The sequence below is a fragment of the Eublepharis macularius genome, chromosome 14 (genome assembly GCF_028583425.1).
Source record: "Eublepharis macularius isolate TG4126 chromosome 14, MPM_Emac_v1.0, whole genome shotgun sequence".
Classification (NCBI taxonomy): Eukaryota; Metazoa; Chordata; class Lepidosauria; order Squamata; family Eublepharidae; genus Eublepharis; species Eublepharis macularius.
This window is the reverse complement of record NC_072803.1, coordinates 40,204,534-40,219,906: the sequence shown is the minus strand read 5'-3', so window position 1 is coordinate 40,219,906 and position 15,373 is coordinate 40,204,534. Positions and strand designations below refer to the sequence as shown.

Genomic DNA, 15,373 nt, shown 5'->3' with positions numbered 1-15,373 from the left:
TGTTGATAACAGTGAGTACTGTTTTAACAGTGTATTGGAAAAGAATTTGTTACCTTCAATGGTTGTGCAGAGTTTGACAAATTATAGTAATTACTAAATTGGTCTATAACAGACATTTATGGGCACGAACAAATCAAACTGGATACAATTTGATCAACAGAAAGGATTTATTGTACACCAGAATCATAACAGAGTCATGCAACAAGAAATATTGGCAATTCTTTGTTTAATAAAATACTATTTTTTTAAAAAATCAGTGTATCAGAGGTTTTACAGAACAACTTCCAAGCAGCTAAATGTCTGGTTCCAAAGGATTTAGTTCTATCTTTTGCACAGAGGATTGTAGTTCTGAAGTTAAAATAGAACCAAATTCTCCTAATTTCCATCTTCATTTGGCCCATTTTTGAGACAGTCGGATCAGAAGAGTACCAATTCATAACCGCAAAAAGGTACAGTAGACTTTCGCCATTCACAGGTTCATGACTCATGATTTCACTTGTTCATGGTCTGACCACATGATGAAGTCTCGCCTGTTGTTACTCTCACCAAGGCATCATTGGAATTATTATACTGTTACAGCTTGTGAGAAATTTGGTTTGTTTTGCTATCCCCTGCCTTCAAGTATTCACAAATGTCACCATTTGCAGAGATCCGGAAACAGACCCCACACACATACAAATAGTGAAGGTGTCTTCTAATTATTCAAACTGAACGAAGACTCTATGCAAGTTAGCCTTTTTACAAAATAACTACACACAGAGTCTAAGATTTGATTAATCACTTTAAATCAGCAAGTGAACTTCATTGCTGCTCTCTTCTCAAGTGCTTGGCCACATGTACCTCCCTTCTCCCATGTCCCCAACACATTGTTTTCCTTAACTGTTTGTTTTCTCAGCCTCTGCTTGTTCTGTCCACCCTTCTACGAACTCCTCCTCCTCTGTATGAAAGCAGTCCAGCCAACAGCACCCAGAAACCCTTCAGCCTGCCCTGCCCCTCTGTGACACTAGAACAGCCCATGCTTCATAACCATGGCCAAATCTCTCTATGCTGGACAGCAGAGACAACGAGGAGCTATAAAAATGAAGACCTGTTTACAGCCCCTATTCCATCTCCACTGGATAAGCAATTTTAGGTGACATTCCTGCATCCTCCCTGTCTGGTCCCTTTTTTGTTTGCTTTGCCATCAGAAAACGGCACACAAAGTAAAACGTGTAGTTTAAAGCATTCTTACCAGGGCTGGAACTGCCCAGGGAACCAAAACAGGTGTTTTTAAGACACCAGCAAAACCACCAGACTCCTGGAAACACTTCATCAGGTCTCCAAGAATGCTCTGCTCTTTCATCATGTAGTACAGTTTTATGGGGTACAAAAAAGCTGGCCCCAATTCTTCCAGAGGCGCTGTGTGCCCTTCTGACTGGAACATTTGCAAAACAGGTCTCCTCAGTCTGATTTTTGCCATTGTAAAATGTAACATCACAGTACACAGTTACACAGTAACATCAGCCACTGGGTCAAGCACAAAGAAACAGTTACTGGCCTTTAATTCCAGGGCCAGCCAGACAAACATATTCCAGGTTTTAACTGCAAATTTTCATGCACATTTGAGAAGGTTTTGGGTGCCTTATCTTGCAGTGGGAAAAATCAAGATACAAGTCTCAGAACCTGACCCAGCAAACTGTTGCTTCAGCAGGACAACATAAGAACTGATCTCACCTTACTCACAAACTCACTAGATGTCATACAGCAAGCCCAGCCTCTCCCCTTCCAGAAACCTGTAATATGGGTTAATAATTCTAATTTGGTTATTGTTAGTAACAGTACAATCCTAAGAAAAGTTTCATCCTTATAAGCCCACTGACCCTTCTAACTAAGTCCACTGGTGGATTTAGAAGGGTTACCTGTTTTAGAATTACAATATAAGAACATATACATGAAGAACTTCGGACACTTTAAAATCCATCATTTAAATGCTGTATTGCTGTCGTTAATATATGTTAGCTACTGAAGAGCCACAATCAAACTTGTTGGACAAAAAACACCGGACAACTTAAAAAAAGGCAACCCTTCCCCCGCCCCAATATTCAGCAACATTTTTTACACAGCCAGATTTAGAACACACAAATGAGTGCTCTGCGGTCCAGCCATATGCATTATACACTGATGGATTTCCAAATTCTTCAAACAGCTGCAGCTTCTATAGCCCAGCATGAGAGGTGGGGGTGAGAAAGCACTTTAAGGAATGAACCCCCTCCCCCCCCCAAAAAAATCTTCAGTTCAACTGCATGGCAAAGTACTCTTTTTGGGGAGTTCCCATTCAACTCAATTCCATAACATATTCCCCTTCTTGTAGCTGCTTTTCCAGATATGTATTTTATTTTTCTTTATTTATAAGTTTTATTCACTTTTTCAAAATTTCAAAGCAGCATTTCCAAACTTCCCTCCACTAGTCTCCCCAAACACCCAAGTAGCCTGGAAACATTGAGATACAATCACACACTAAACTAAAACAGCAACAAAGGAATATTCAGATACTCCCAGAACATCAAGGGAGATACAACAACTTTCATCCCCAAATGATTTGCCCCTGAAGTTCCAAGAATGGATCAGGAAGAATTTTCCAGTGGCAAAATGGATTTTGAATTTACTAATTCAAAAACTGAAGCCTCACTGCATGATACATGACAGTCTGGCTGAAGACAAAGCCCTACAGAACACAGAATGTTTTGACAATAGGGATGCTCTCCCCACACTTCTTCCCCCACTGTTCGTAGGACTGCAAATCTTTTGTCCGCAAGTTACGATTTTTGTGCTGCATTCTATCAAATGGTCCTAAAAGCCAGCCTCTCCGACTTATTGACCTAGGGCTGCCAACCTCCAGGTGGGGCCTGGAGATCACCCAGAAGTACAACTGATCTTCAGATAACAAAGATCAGTTCCCTTGGGGAAAATGGCTGCTTTGGAGGGTGGACTCTATGGTATTACATATCACAGAGGTCCCTCCCCTTCCCAAATCCCACCACCCTCAGGCTTTACCCCCAAATCTCCAGAAGTTTCCCAACATGGAGTTGGTAACCCTACATTCCCCCCCCCCTTTCATTTTCTATTTACCAAGAACACCCACCAACATAACCTGTAATGCTGCATGCAGTATTTCATCATCACTACTGCCTACTCCTAGGGATTTTCCCACAGAGCTGCTCTCAGAACTGGAACAGCCCTTGAGACTGTCTTGGGTGTGCAGGCAGAGTGGAGTCTTCTGTTGTCAAGTTACTTTCTGTCTGGAGCAGCATAACTGGGGGGGGGGGGGCTCCAGTCTTGAACAGGCACAATGATAAAACTCAGTGAGCCTTCCCTTGGGACATCCCTTCTATGCAAGCACCCTTCCCCCCCCCATCAACCCCCCCCAGAAAATTAAGTAAGCCAATGCTGTTATTTTGTGCCTCCTCCACACATCTAAGATACCAGCTACCTCACAGAAAGGTTAAGACAATTGCCATGGTTACGTCAGAATGCCGTCATGCCTGCTTCAAAGCAAGCAAGGCTCCTCTTTGCTAATTTTACGAGCCATGCTTGGGATTGGGGGGGGGGGAGAGCCTACATTACAGGATCTCTGTCATGAATCCAGAATTAAAAATAATCTTTTAATGAAATGTTCTCCATATTAAAGGAGAAACTGTATGCAAAGAAACCCATGGCAAGTCAGCAGAAAACCCAAACACATGAACAAGGGCAGAAGAGGGGCAAGGCTCAGACATCCAAAGATTTAACACTCAGTTGCCATGCCCTTCACTCAGGGGTGGTCCAGTTCCCTCCTCCCCCAAATCCCTTCAATACTTTTGTGTTTAAAAAAAGAATGAGGGAAAAATGGTACCTCTGCTGCTGGCACCAGTCCTTGCTCACTGGTTTCTTTATTGTCCTTTATTTCCACCTGCAAAGAAGGAACCTATCAGCATATTTTTGTTTTTAAAAAGCAGCTGGAGTCCAAAACTCTCTTTGCATATCCCTCTTGTCTAGAGAACAGAAGAGAGAAGCTTTATTTGCTAGGTCCTTAGTGAAGTATTTAAATGTTCATCCTCCATTTAGAATAATCCTCTCGGAAGAGGAGGAAAGGGGGGGGGTGAGGAGAACACTTGCATTTTAAAAGGTCTTTGGCCATAAACATGCTAAAGGAATCCATTTCTTACCTGGCTGAGCCTTTATTCCACACCTTCCCACTTCGCTGTCCAGCTTCCTTCCCCCCCCACTCCCCCAAGAAGATCAACCCCAGCCCTCCTCAGCCCCAGCACGAATCCATCGTCGCTACCAAGCAGCCATCTTGCCTCATTCTCCTTGAAGCCGCGTTACAGACACCCTGGTGCATTCAGGGGCTTTTCTTCTGCCAGACGCTAGAGTCATTATCATACTGCTGAGCTCCCAGCCCTTCTCCCTCCCACTCCCCCACACCTCCCCTCCCCAAGAAACAAACAGGGTGGACGTGACATGCATGCCCAGCCTAAGCCAATCCTTGCAGGCTTAGCAGCACATAGAAGGAGGAGGAGGGCAGAGAGGGAGGGCTGAAGTCTGGCTGCTACTGCAGCCTCCTCTCTCCAGAGCTTTCACCTGCCGGAGAGGGCAGCCAAAGACAGGCTGGTCTGCTGACCCATCACACCAACTGAAGCAAGGATCTTCCACTACAGATGGGAAAGAGACTTTGGCTCTTCTCCTGCAGGAATGCATTCTACAGACAACTTCACCAGAGACGGGAAGGGAGTTGTGCACACACTGCAAGAAAGAAGCCACTCTTCAGAACCCAGGAAGGAGACTCGTATATTGCAGTGACTGTGTTTAGTCTGGTTGCGCTGGTGTTCCATAAGTGGGGAAAGAGAAGTGTGCGTCTCAAGTATGCAAAGAAGTACATGCTGGATAATTGAGGCCATTGTGGTTCCCCAGCACATGTCTCACATAAGGATCTGGAACACACAGGTCTGAGTCCTCACTCTACCATGGAAGCTTGTTGAATAACCTTTGGCAAGATACTTTCTCTCAGCCTACCCCAACCTCACAGGGTTGCTGTCGTGAAGATAAAACAGAGGAACAGAGATGTAAGCTGTGCCATCGTCACAGCCAACTCATGATGACCCCCTCCACAGTGTGTTCCAGGCATGAGATGACAGAGGTGGTTTGCCATTGCCTTCCTCTATGTAGCCACCCCAGTCCTCCATGGCAGTCTCCCCTCCCAGTAGTGACCATTGCTGACCTGGCTTAGCTTCCAAGGTCTGATGAACTTGGGCCAAACTGGACTAAAGCAAGGTATAATTACCTAAACAAATACACAAAAGCATAAATTGGCCCTTTGAGAGGACTGATGGGAAGGAGAAGACCTGAGTACCCCATTTCTTGCTTCCAGCAGGACAAAAAATGAAAACTAGAGCGGGGAAGAATTTGACAAGTGCCTGCAGTTCCTTAGAGACTTCTCACAATTTTGCAAGCCACAGAGGTATCCACAATTACCTCATGACAGAGCTGGTAATAAGAATTCTACAAAATATTCTCATAGTTACTTAATCTACTCTTCATATAGTAAAATGATAGAGCAGGAAGCAGAACTCAGAATGACAGAGCGTATTTTGTAGGCAAGGCAAGCGACAGCAGGACTATTATCTCATCCAAAAATGCCAAAATATATATGCCCTTTGTTGTATTGTCGAAGGCTTTCACGGCCGGAGAACGATGGTTGTTGGGGGTTTTCCGGGCTGTATTGCCGTGGTCTTGGCATTGTAGTTCCTGACGTTTCGCCAGCAGCTGTGGCTGGATGCCAGCCACAGCTGCTGGCGAAACGTCAGGAACTACAATGCCAAGACCACGGCAATACAGCCCGGAAAACCCCCAACAACCATATATGCCCTTTCTTTGCACAGAGAGCTGAACAGGAACAGAGTAGAAATGGAAGGGTGGCACCTACCTTCCAAACACATTTGTTCAGCATATTCATAGGATCCTCTCAGTCTGTCAAGTACATTAAGACAGACATGTAAAATTACATTGCACTGTGTTCTTAAAGAGAAAGCTCTGCACCCAGTCACATTCTGCTCCACACAAATTGCTCAGACTTGTCTGATCATCTGTAGAAATCACTCCCAGATTGAAATCAGCTGCCTGCACTAAAAGAATTTATCATCTCATAACCTGGCACATTGCGAGGATCAGCAGATGCAGGTTGACTGGTTGTGGAACCTGTTTGTGCATGCCAGAGGCTGAATTCAGATGAGAAAGTTTTACAGGAAACTCTAGAGCAGCAGCCATCAATGTATAAGGCAGACACAGAGTTGTCTGAAATATAGCCCTGTGAAACTTCAAAGCTTTCACATTCCTACAACAATATAAGGAGAAACTAAGAGCAAAGCTACAAAAGACGAATTACACGCAGAGGAGCACGTGGAGGGAATTTTAATGTTAGCCAGGAAGCTGAGTTTTAAAAGCCATGGGAAGGCTTTGTCAATTTCCCCTCTCTACAGCCCAGGGAGATGGCTGCTCATAAGGTTTGTTAATTTCCTCTTTGCCTCCTGAAGGCACTGTCAGTTTCACTTCCCCTTTTAAGAGGCAATGAAGAAATAAACAAACCTTCTGAGCAGCCATCTCCTTGGCTCTGTAGGGAGGAGAAAGTGACAAGGTCTTCCCATCGCTTTTAAAACTCAGCTTCCCGGCTAACATTGCAACTCCCTTCACGTGCTCCTCCTCGTGTAATTCATCTCTTGTAGCTTAGCTCTAAGTTACAATTCTACCTATTCTATAGCTCTTAAAAAGTAGTGGTAGATCAGATTAGTTCTCTCCAGATCTGCATGTATTTCAAGAAGAAGAATACTAACCATGGTGTATTTAGTCATTCCATTTAATGGAAGAGCCCCTTAAGTTGGAAGAAGTCTAGTAGACTGGAGGAAGACTTCAAACTTTGCTGAGCAGAGTGGCTGGATACACCCTAGCAGCCATGCTGCGCTTTCCAGCTCAAAAGGCCAAAAATACCACATGCATTATCTAGTTGTAATTTTTACAATAGCCATGTAAGGTAGGTCAGTACTATTACACCCATATTACAGATGATGAACTAAGAATAAGAGAGTGGCTTGTCTAAGGCCATCTACTAAGAATTTGGTGGCATATACAAGGGAGTGCAAAAATGTGCCCTTTCTATGGTGACAGCAGCAGCAAGCCAAGTAGGAACAGGTGAGAGCATGGTCTGTACATACCTGTTCTCACTCCATCCGTTGCTGCTGCTGCTGCTGGCCCCCACTGTTCTTCTTCCCCCTTTCTGTCACTGCGCATGTAAGGGTACAGCACACCGGATTGGAAAGTGCCGTATAAAGGGGTAAGAGTGGATGGCAGGCATCATTTTGCTTGGCACCATTCTGAAACCACCTCCTCCCTCTTCTGGCTGAAGATGCAGCATCCATGCAGCTTGCCCATTCCTCCCGCTGCAAGTTCCTCCTTTGAACCAGATCAAAGAGAGTTTTGTTTTTGATCCAGTTTAAAGGAGGGAGACCCAGAATGCCTGCCAGTGCTGCTCAGAATGAGAACAACATTATGTGGGCATTCTCTTTAAATGCAGGGACTTTCTACTCTCCATATGGGGGGAAATCCCTGCATGGGAACTCATTTTTGTGACAAAGGAGAGAGTCAGATTAGAGACTTTCATATTCTATAACATTTCTCCAAGGACAATAAACATAGTTTCCATCCTCACAACAAGAAAAAATAACTGGCCTAAAATAACTCAGTAAATTTTATAGCTGAGAGGGGATTTGAATACAAGTCTTCCCATTCATTATTTGGCACTGTAACCACCCCAACACACTGGGTCCCACTAGGTTCATAGCTCAGTGTCCCTCAACTATTTTTCACTAAACCCTGATGCTGACCACAGAATGTGGCATTCTGAAGATCTCAGGTTTCATTTTTTTGAAAAGCAAGTTTCTAGCCCTTGTGATTAATAGAGTTGGCAATGTTGGCTAAAATCTCTGAAGCCTGAAAAGAGCTCTGGAGGATTTCTCCCACTAGCCAAGAGAATAGTCTTTCATGTCCTGTATCAATCTATGCCTTTCAGGATAATTAGAAGCAGAATAAGTTATGCAAATCAATGGGCAACTTTACATAATCCCAATACATTGCAAAGTTCCATTTATCTTAGAACAGATTTTTTGTAGTATAGTGGTTAAGAGTTTGGTCTGCGAATCACCACTCTATTGGTGGTGAATCCCACCAGTGCCATGAGCTCAGCAGGTGGCCTTGGGTAAGCCACTCCTCTCAGGCCCAGCCAGCGCCCCAGCTGTATTGTGGGGTGCTGATTTTAACAACGCTGATTTTGTTCACTATTCTAAGAGGGGCACTAATCTGTCTAGAAGAGTGGTATAATAAATGTAGTTATGCCACCTTGTAATTCCCACCTTCTATTCCTAGAATAATGGTCAAGCAGGTTTAAACTCCAGACCCTATGCCAGCTGAAAAAGCATTTTATTACAGAAGGCCAAAGGGCTGAGGGGCCAGAATATCCTGGTAGTCTTAAATCCCTTAACTCTCACCACAGGAAAATAGGTCCTTGGGCGGATGGAAATACTAGACTTTAATATTAACCAACAGGGAAGAATTGGTAGATGGGGTGAAGGTGGTGGGGACCTTAGGGGGAAGTGACCATATCCTCCTTGAATTCCAGTTGCTGTGGGGGGCCAAGGAAGTTCATAGCCAGACTCGTAGATTAGATTTTCCTAGGGCCGACTTCAATGAACTCAGAGGCTTGATGAGAGTCATTCCATGGGGGAGTGTGCTGGAAGGGAAAGGAGCGAGTGAAGGGTGGGCTCTTCTCAAATATGAGCTTTTGCAAGCTCAAGCCCTCACTTATCCAGCAAGATGGAAACATGATAAGGGCTCCAAGAAACCGATGTGGATGAACAGAGAGCTCCAGAACAAGATAAGGAAGAAAAAGGAAATGTTCGGGAAATGGAGAGAAAGAAAGACCTCTAAAGAGGAATATATGCAGTACTAGGTACTGCAGATCAGCCACCAGAGAAGCCAAAGCTCACTGAGCTGGGTGTGGCCAGGGGGGCTCGTTACAATAAGAAAAACTTTTACAGATATGTGAGAAGCAAATGCAAGGTAAAGGAGGCAATTGGACTGCTGTTGGGAGTGGAAGGAGAAACTCTGATAGAGGACAGAGAAAAAGAAGACAGGCGTAATGATTTTTTTGCCTCTGTTTTCTCCCTGAAGAACTTGAGCCCATCTAGAGATGGTAGTAGACATGACAGGACACCTCGGGAGCTAGTTGACATTGACAGAGAGGTTGTGGAGAGGCACCTGACTGCACTAGACGAATACAAATCCCCTGGGCCGGATGGGGTGCACCCAAGAATGCTGAAAGAACTTTCTAGAGAACTTGCAGAGCCTCTGTCCATCATCTTCAAGGCCTTCTGGAGGACTGGGGATGTGCCACAAGATTGGAGAAAAGCAAATGTTATCCCAATTTTTAAGAAAGGGAAGAAGGGTGACCTGGGAAACTACAGGCCAGTCAGTCTGACTTCTGTTGCTGGGAAGATATTAGAACAGATTTTAAAGGGATCGATCTGTAAGCATCTGAAAGACCACTTAGTGATCCGGGGAAGTCAACATGGTTTTGTCCTCAACAGATCTTGTCAGACAAACCTGGTTTCCTTCTTTGATCGAGTGATGAGGTTACTGGATCGTGGGAACTCTGTTGACATGATTTACCTGGATTTCAGTAAAGCTTTTGATAAGGTCCCCCATGGCATTCTAATGGGTAAACTAGAAGACTGCGGACTGGAGTATAGGACAGTTTGGTGGATAGGGAACTGATTAAAGGACCACACCCAAAGAGTGGTGGTCAATGGTATTTCATCAGATTGGAGGGAGGTTCCAGTGGGGTGCCACAGGGCTTGGTTTGGTGCCCTGTACTTTTCAATATTTTTATCAATGATTTGGATGAGGGGGTAAACAGGCTACTCATTAAATTTGCTGATGATACCAAATTGGGAGGAGTGGCAAACACCCAAGAAGACAGAGTTAAAATTCAACAAGACCCGAATACTCTGGAGAACTGGGCGGTTGTGAACAGGATGCAATTCAACATAGATAAGTGCACAGAATTACATCTGGGCCACAAAAATGTGAATCACAAATACAGGATGGGGGATACACTTCTGGGTAGTAGTGTATGCAAAAGAGATCTTGGAGTAAGAGTGGACTGTAAACTAAATATCAGCAGTCAGTGTGATGCAGGAGCAAAAAAGGTAAACTCAGTCTTGGGTTGTATCAAAAGGGCCATTGCATCGAAATCGCAGGAGGTCATAGTCCCTCTCTATACTGCCTTGGTCAGGCTGCACCTGGAGTACTGTGTGCAGTTCTAGAGGCCTCAGTTCAAAAAGGATGTGGTCAAAATTGAGAGGGTGCAGAAGAGAGTGACGAGGATGATCAGGGGACTGGAGACTGAGCCCTATGAGGAAAGGCTGAGGGCCTTGGGAATGTTTAGTCAGGAGGAGACTGAGGGGGGTCACGATTGCTCTCTTTAAATATTTAAAAGGCTGTCATTTGGAGGAGGGCAAGGAGCTGTTCCAGTTGGCAGCAGAGGGTAGGGCCCGAAGCAACGGGCTTAAATTACATGCAGAAAGGTACCGGCTGGATATTAGGAAAAACTTTTTCACGATCAGAGTAGTTCAAAGGTGGAATCAGTTGCCTAGGGAGCTGGTAAGCTCCCCTTCACTGGCAGTTTTCAAGAAGAAGCTGGATGAATATCTGTCAGGGATGCTTTAGGCTCATCCTGCATTGGGCAGGGGGTTGGACTAGAAGGTCTGTATGGCTGCTTCCAATTCTGTGATTCTGTGAAATAAATTTGTGCCAAGAATAATCAATTTTTGGAATGCCACGACTACAAACACTCTGCAGAGTAACCATACACATCTATCTCCTTTATATTAGCAGATAACAAGCAGGGAACCCACAAGGACTTGCAGGGAGGGCGGTATAACTAAGGAGCTGAGGGCAATTAAACATATCATTGTACTGGGCTGGATAGGCCAGTTATCAGGGAAAATCCCAGTCAGCCGCTTCCCTAAGCCCCACGGTGGAGCTGGTGAGGAGGAACAGGTATCACTGGCATAGGACAAAGCTGAGAGCTTCTGTGCCTATGCTTTTCCATGCCCAGGCCACAGAAGAGGAGCATGGGCACCTGTCTTCCCCTTGCCAGCACAGGTGTGGTATGGCCAGCGAAGGGGCATTACTCATTCTTCTCTTTGCCAACCCCATCATGCCCAGGCTGACAAGGAGGAGCACAGGTACAGCAGCATCTGGCTTCACCCTGTGCCTTCTGAGATGTCAGGCTAGAAGGATGGCAGTGCCTACTTTTGCCCAACTGGCTCAGGTGGGCTGTGGCCAGAAAGAAGGAATGTGGTGGCACCTCCTTTCTCTGTAGCTCACTCTTGCCCCTTCCATCAGATGAGGGGGGCATGGCTGCAGAAGTGGGCCTGCGAGCGTGTCCCTTGTCCAGGACTGTTTTGGCCTGCCAGTGTACCTCTGCATTGTGCTACTACAAAGCATACTCTCTTTTCTACCATCATCACATCTGGGGCTGCAACTGACCCCTAATAAGTGAAACTCAGAAAATTCACTAATTTATTATGACAAATTTGTGTGGCATTTTGCAGATACTCTAATCCATGCCAATTTCCACAATACAGACTAGTTGAGTTCAACAGAAATCTTTCCATTACTGGGGTTCAGGAATATGGACAAGCTGCTTGAAAAAGTGCAACTTACCACATATTTACTCAAAATTTTCCCAATGCTCAGTTTGATTTTTAACAACCCATTAGGTTCAGGAGGCTGTTAACACCTCTTTAAAAAAGGGGGGGGGTAATTCCAATAGCACTGGAAAAAGAGTGATATGGACTTTGCTGGGGAGGGGAACCTTGTTATTAAAAAAATTACCAGTCACCAATAAACACCTTTTGGGGAAAAGTGCTTGAGCAGGTAGTGGCAATCCAACGCCATGCACTTTTGAATGAAATATTTTCTAAACCTGTTTGGCTTCAGACCAGTTTTTGGGACTGAACTATCAACTACCTTGATAGCCCTGATGGAGGACCTTTGCCAGGAAAGTGAAAGAGGAGTGAGCCCTTTAGGATTTTTTTTTAGAACTCTCAATGGCCTTCTATACAATTGACTTGTATCTTTCTGGATCCAGTGTTGGGGCACCATGCTCCACTGGTTCTAATCCTGTCTGGCTTACTGGCACTGGGACAGCATTGTTTTGCCCTGCGACATTTATACTATAGAGTTCCACCAAGTTCAATTTGCTCCCCCATATTGTTTAATGTCTACATGACTTATATTGTTTACCATCTACTCAGAAACGCCATATCGACTTGTAGGATTAAATGCCATCAGTATATGGATGATATTCAGTTTTTTTCTCTCCTCTCCCTCTGAATCAGGTGAAGCAATGGATGTCCTGAGCAGTTGCTGGCAGTCGGCAATGGGCTGGATAAGAGATGATTATCTCAATCTAGACAACACTAAGAGCCAAGCTACAAGAGACAAATTACACAAGGAGGAACACGTGAAGGGAGTTGCAATGTTAGCTGGGAAGCTGAGTTTTAAAAGCAATGGGAAGGCTTTGTTAATTTCCCCTCTCTACAGAGCCAGGGAGATCCCTGCTCAGAGGGTTTGTTAATTTCCTCTTTGCCTCTGCTCTGTCAGTTTCAATTCCCCTTTTAAGAGTTGAAGAGGAAATAAACAAACCCTCTGAGCAGATCTCCCTGGCTCTGTCCAGAGGGGAAATTGACAAAACCTTCCACTCTCTTTTAAAACTCAGCTTCCTGGCTAACATTGTGACTCCCTTCACATGCTCCTTGTTGTGTAATTCATCTCTTGTAGCTTAGCTCTGAGGTACTGTTAGTTGGCACTGGTACTGACTGAGAAAATCGGCTACTGTTGGCCACAGATGTAGTTATACCTGCCTTACAAGAACAGACTCATGGCTTGGGGATGCAGTTATATAGATGTATGTTCAAATAAAATAGAAGTTTACTATGATTGTACACCAGCAAAATAAAATATACCTTAAAATATTTACAAGCAATGTTACCTAAAAATTTTGTTGTTGTTGTTGTTAAATAGCAAGTATGTTTCACTAAATCAGCACTGAGCTACAATAGACACTGCTAGCTGCTCAGCTGGATGAATGCTCAGATTTTTACCAGTTTCAATCGGATTGCCAGCAGCAGACCATTCTCAAGAAGCAATATCTGGCTACATGAACCATGCTCTTATCACCTCCAGATTAGATTACTGCACTGAGATCTACATGGCACTTCCCTTGAAGACTAACCGGAAATTTCAGCTGGTCCAGAACGCAACAGATTACACAAGTGCTTCAAGGGCTTCGCTAACTGCCTACTCATTTCCAGGTCTGATTAAAAGTGCTAGTTTTAGCCTTTAAAATTCTAAACAATGCAATACTAGAGTACCTGAAGAAGTGTCTTCTCTTGTATGAGCTTATGAATGTATTTCTTTTATCACTGCACGTCCAGTTTCATGTCCCCTCCCTCTGACAATCTTTGGAAGTCAGGTAGATAACCACAAGAGACTGGACCTTTTTTATACCAACTCAGAGCACTGGTCTACCAAGGTCAGTACAGTCTATTCTGACCAGCAGGAGCTCATCAGGGCCTCAGGTACAGGTCTTTTACATCATTTACTATCTGATTCTTTTAAATGGAGATGCCAGGGACTGAACCTACAACCTTTTGCATGAAAAAACAGGTATTCTACCACTAGGGTTCCCAACATCCAGGTGGTAGCTGGAGATCTCCCAGAATCACAACTGATCTCCAGGAGACAGAGATCAGTTCCTCTGGAGAAAATGGCTGCCTTGGAATGTGGACTCTATGGCGTTATGCCTAGCTGAAGTCTCTCCACTCCCAAATCCTGCCCTCTCTATGCTCCATCCCTCAAATCTCCAGGAATTTCCCAACCTGGAGCTGGCAATCCTACCCACCACTAAACCATGGCCTTTCCCTGAATGTGGAGCCCCATTTCTGGAATATTCTTCTGCTCTTTGTTCACCAGCCCAAGATATTTTTAATCTGGTCACACTTTTAATTAGTGGACCAATAAATTTAAATAGGATTTTTAGCTGCTGCTGTCATTTTTTTTAAAGCTACTGTTTTAATTATTAGTGCTCTTATGAGACATTTTGTCATTTTTTGCTACTATTTACTGGGTATTTTAACAGGTTATTATTTTAAATTGTGCTTCCATGTGAATGTATGTAAAGTACTTTGGTTTCTCAAAAGTGCTTTATAAATGCAAGGTGTTGCTGTTGTTTATATTATATTACCATTACCCTTAAAATGCTGTTCTTTTCATTGATGAAAAGTCACTGATGCAGTTAACCTCTCTGTTTAACTGGACTTCCTATGGATTAATAAGATAGGTTGTTTACATGACCAGTTAGTATAAATATTATTTAGTCACATAAAATACAGATCCAGTTTCTCCAGTGACAAGCTCCCACCAGAACCAAAATAAAACAGGGTTTCAGTGGCATCTTAGAAATTAACAGCATTTATTCTAGTGTAAACTGGATCCCTTTTTATGTTGCTAGAATAAATTGTTAATCTCTAAAGAGCCACTGGACTCCTGTTTTGTTTCATTGCTACTGACAAATGCAGCTACCCATCTGGAATTACCACCAAAATCTCTTTGGCTCCTTGGTATTTGAGGGAAAAAAACACTTGATCATTATCATCTCATTCAAGACTGACCTCCTAGTAAAGCTGGCTAGGTTTTTAAAGCACACACAAAGGCACACTCAATAGCAGCCAATGCAATACCAGTATTCACAGATTCAACTGGACAACAACCATTACCCACTAAGTAAAGAAGGTACCTTGGGGCTGAACTACTGATTTGTCATTCACTGACTTCTCAGTGCAAGAAAATGAGAAAGTCTCATTGGAAGAAGTATAAAGGGGGAGGAGAATCAGTCTTCATGGGTCAGTGAATACTACTGTCCCACACTGAAGATCTCCCCTACCCCTGCTGTGAGCCTTTGGGAAAAAATAAAGCAGTGACCATTCACCTTTTCCCCTCTAATCAATAGTGACCTCCATAACAAAAAGCCATTCCCCCTTTCTGTTGCAGAGGTCTCTGGCCCCTGCTAGCCTCAAACACACTCACATCTGAAAATCCTCCCCATTAGCCACAGAAACATTTTGCATTTAACAATCGCCCCCACCTTGTATTTAAATAACACCCGAGACAAGCCGCTGAAAGTCACGTGATACAAAAAATCAAAGCCGAAGCCCCCATCTTTTATAACCCTGTTGTCCAG

General features: G+C 44.0%; 1 protein-coding gene across 2 annotated transcripts in view; it reads right to left on the bottom strand.

Moving 5' to 3' along the window:
- Window positions 1-15,373, bottom strand: part of TET3 (tet methylcytosine dioxygenase 3) — a 90,807-nt gene that overhangs the window by 65,345 nt on the left and 10,089 nt on the right. Inside the window, exons 1-2 of one of the 2 annotated variants that reach the window (XM_054997327.1) lie at window positions 4,185-4,404; window positions 3,872-3,928 (exon numbers count right to left, since the gene is read on the bottom strand). The exons of the other annotated variant lie outside the window; for it this stretch is intronic. The gene's annotated coding sequence lies outside the window, so the exon portion shown is untranslated. Of the gene's footprint in view, window positions 1-3,871; window positions 3,929-4,184; window positions 4,405-15,373 lie in introns of those variants that run through there. 2 annotated transcript variants of the gene reach the window in all.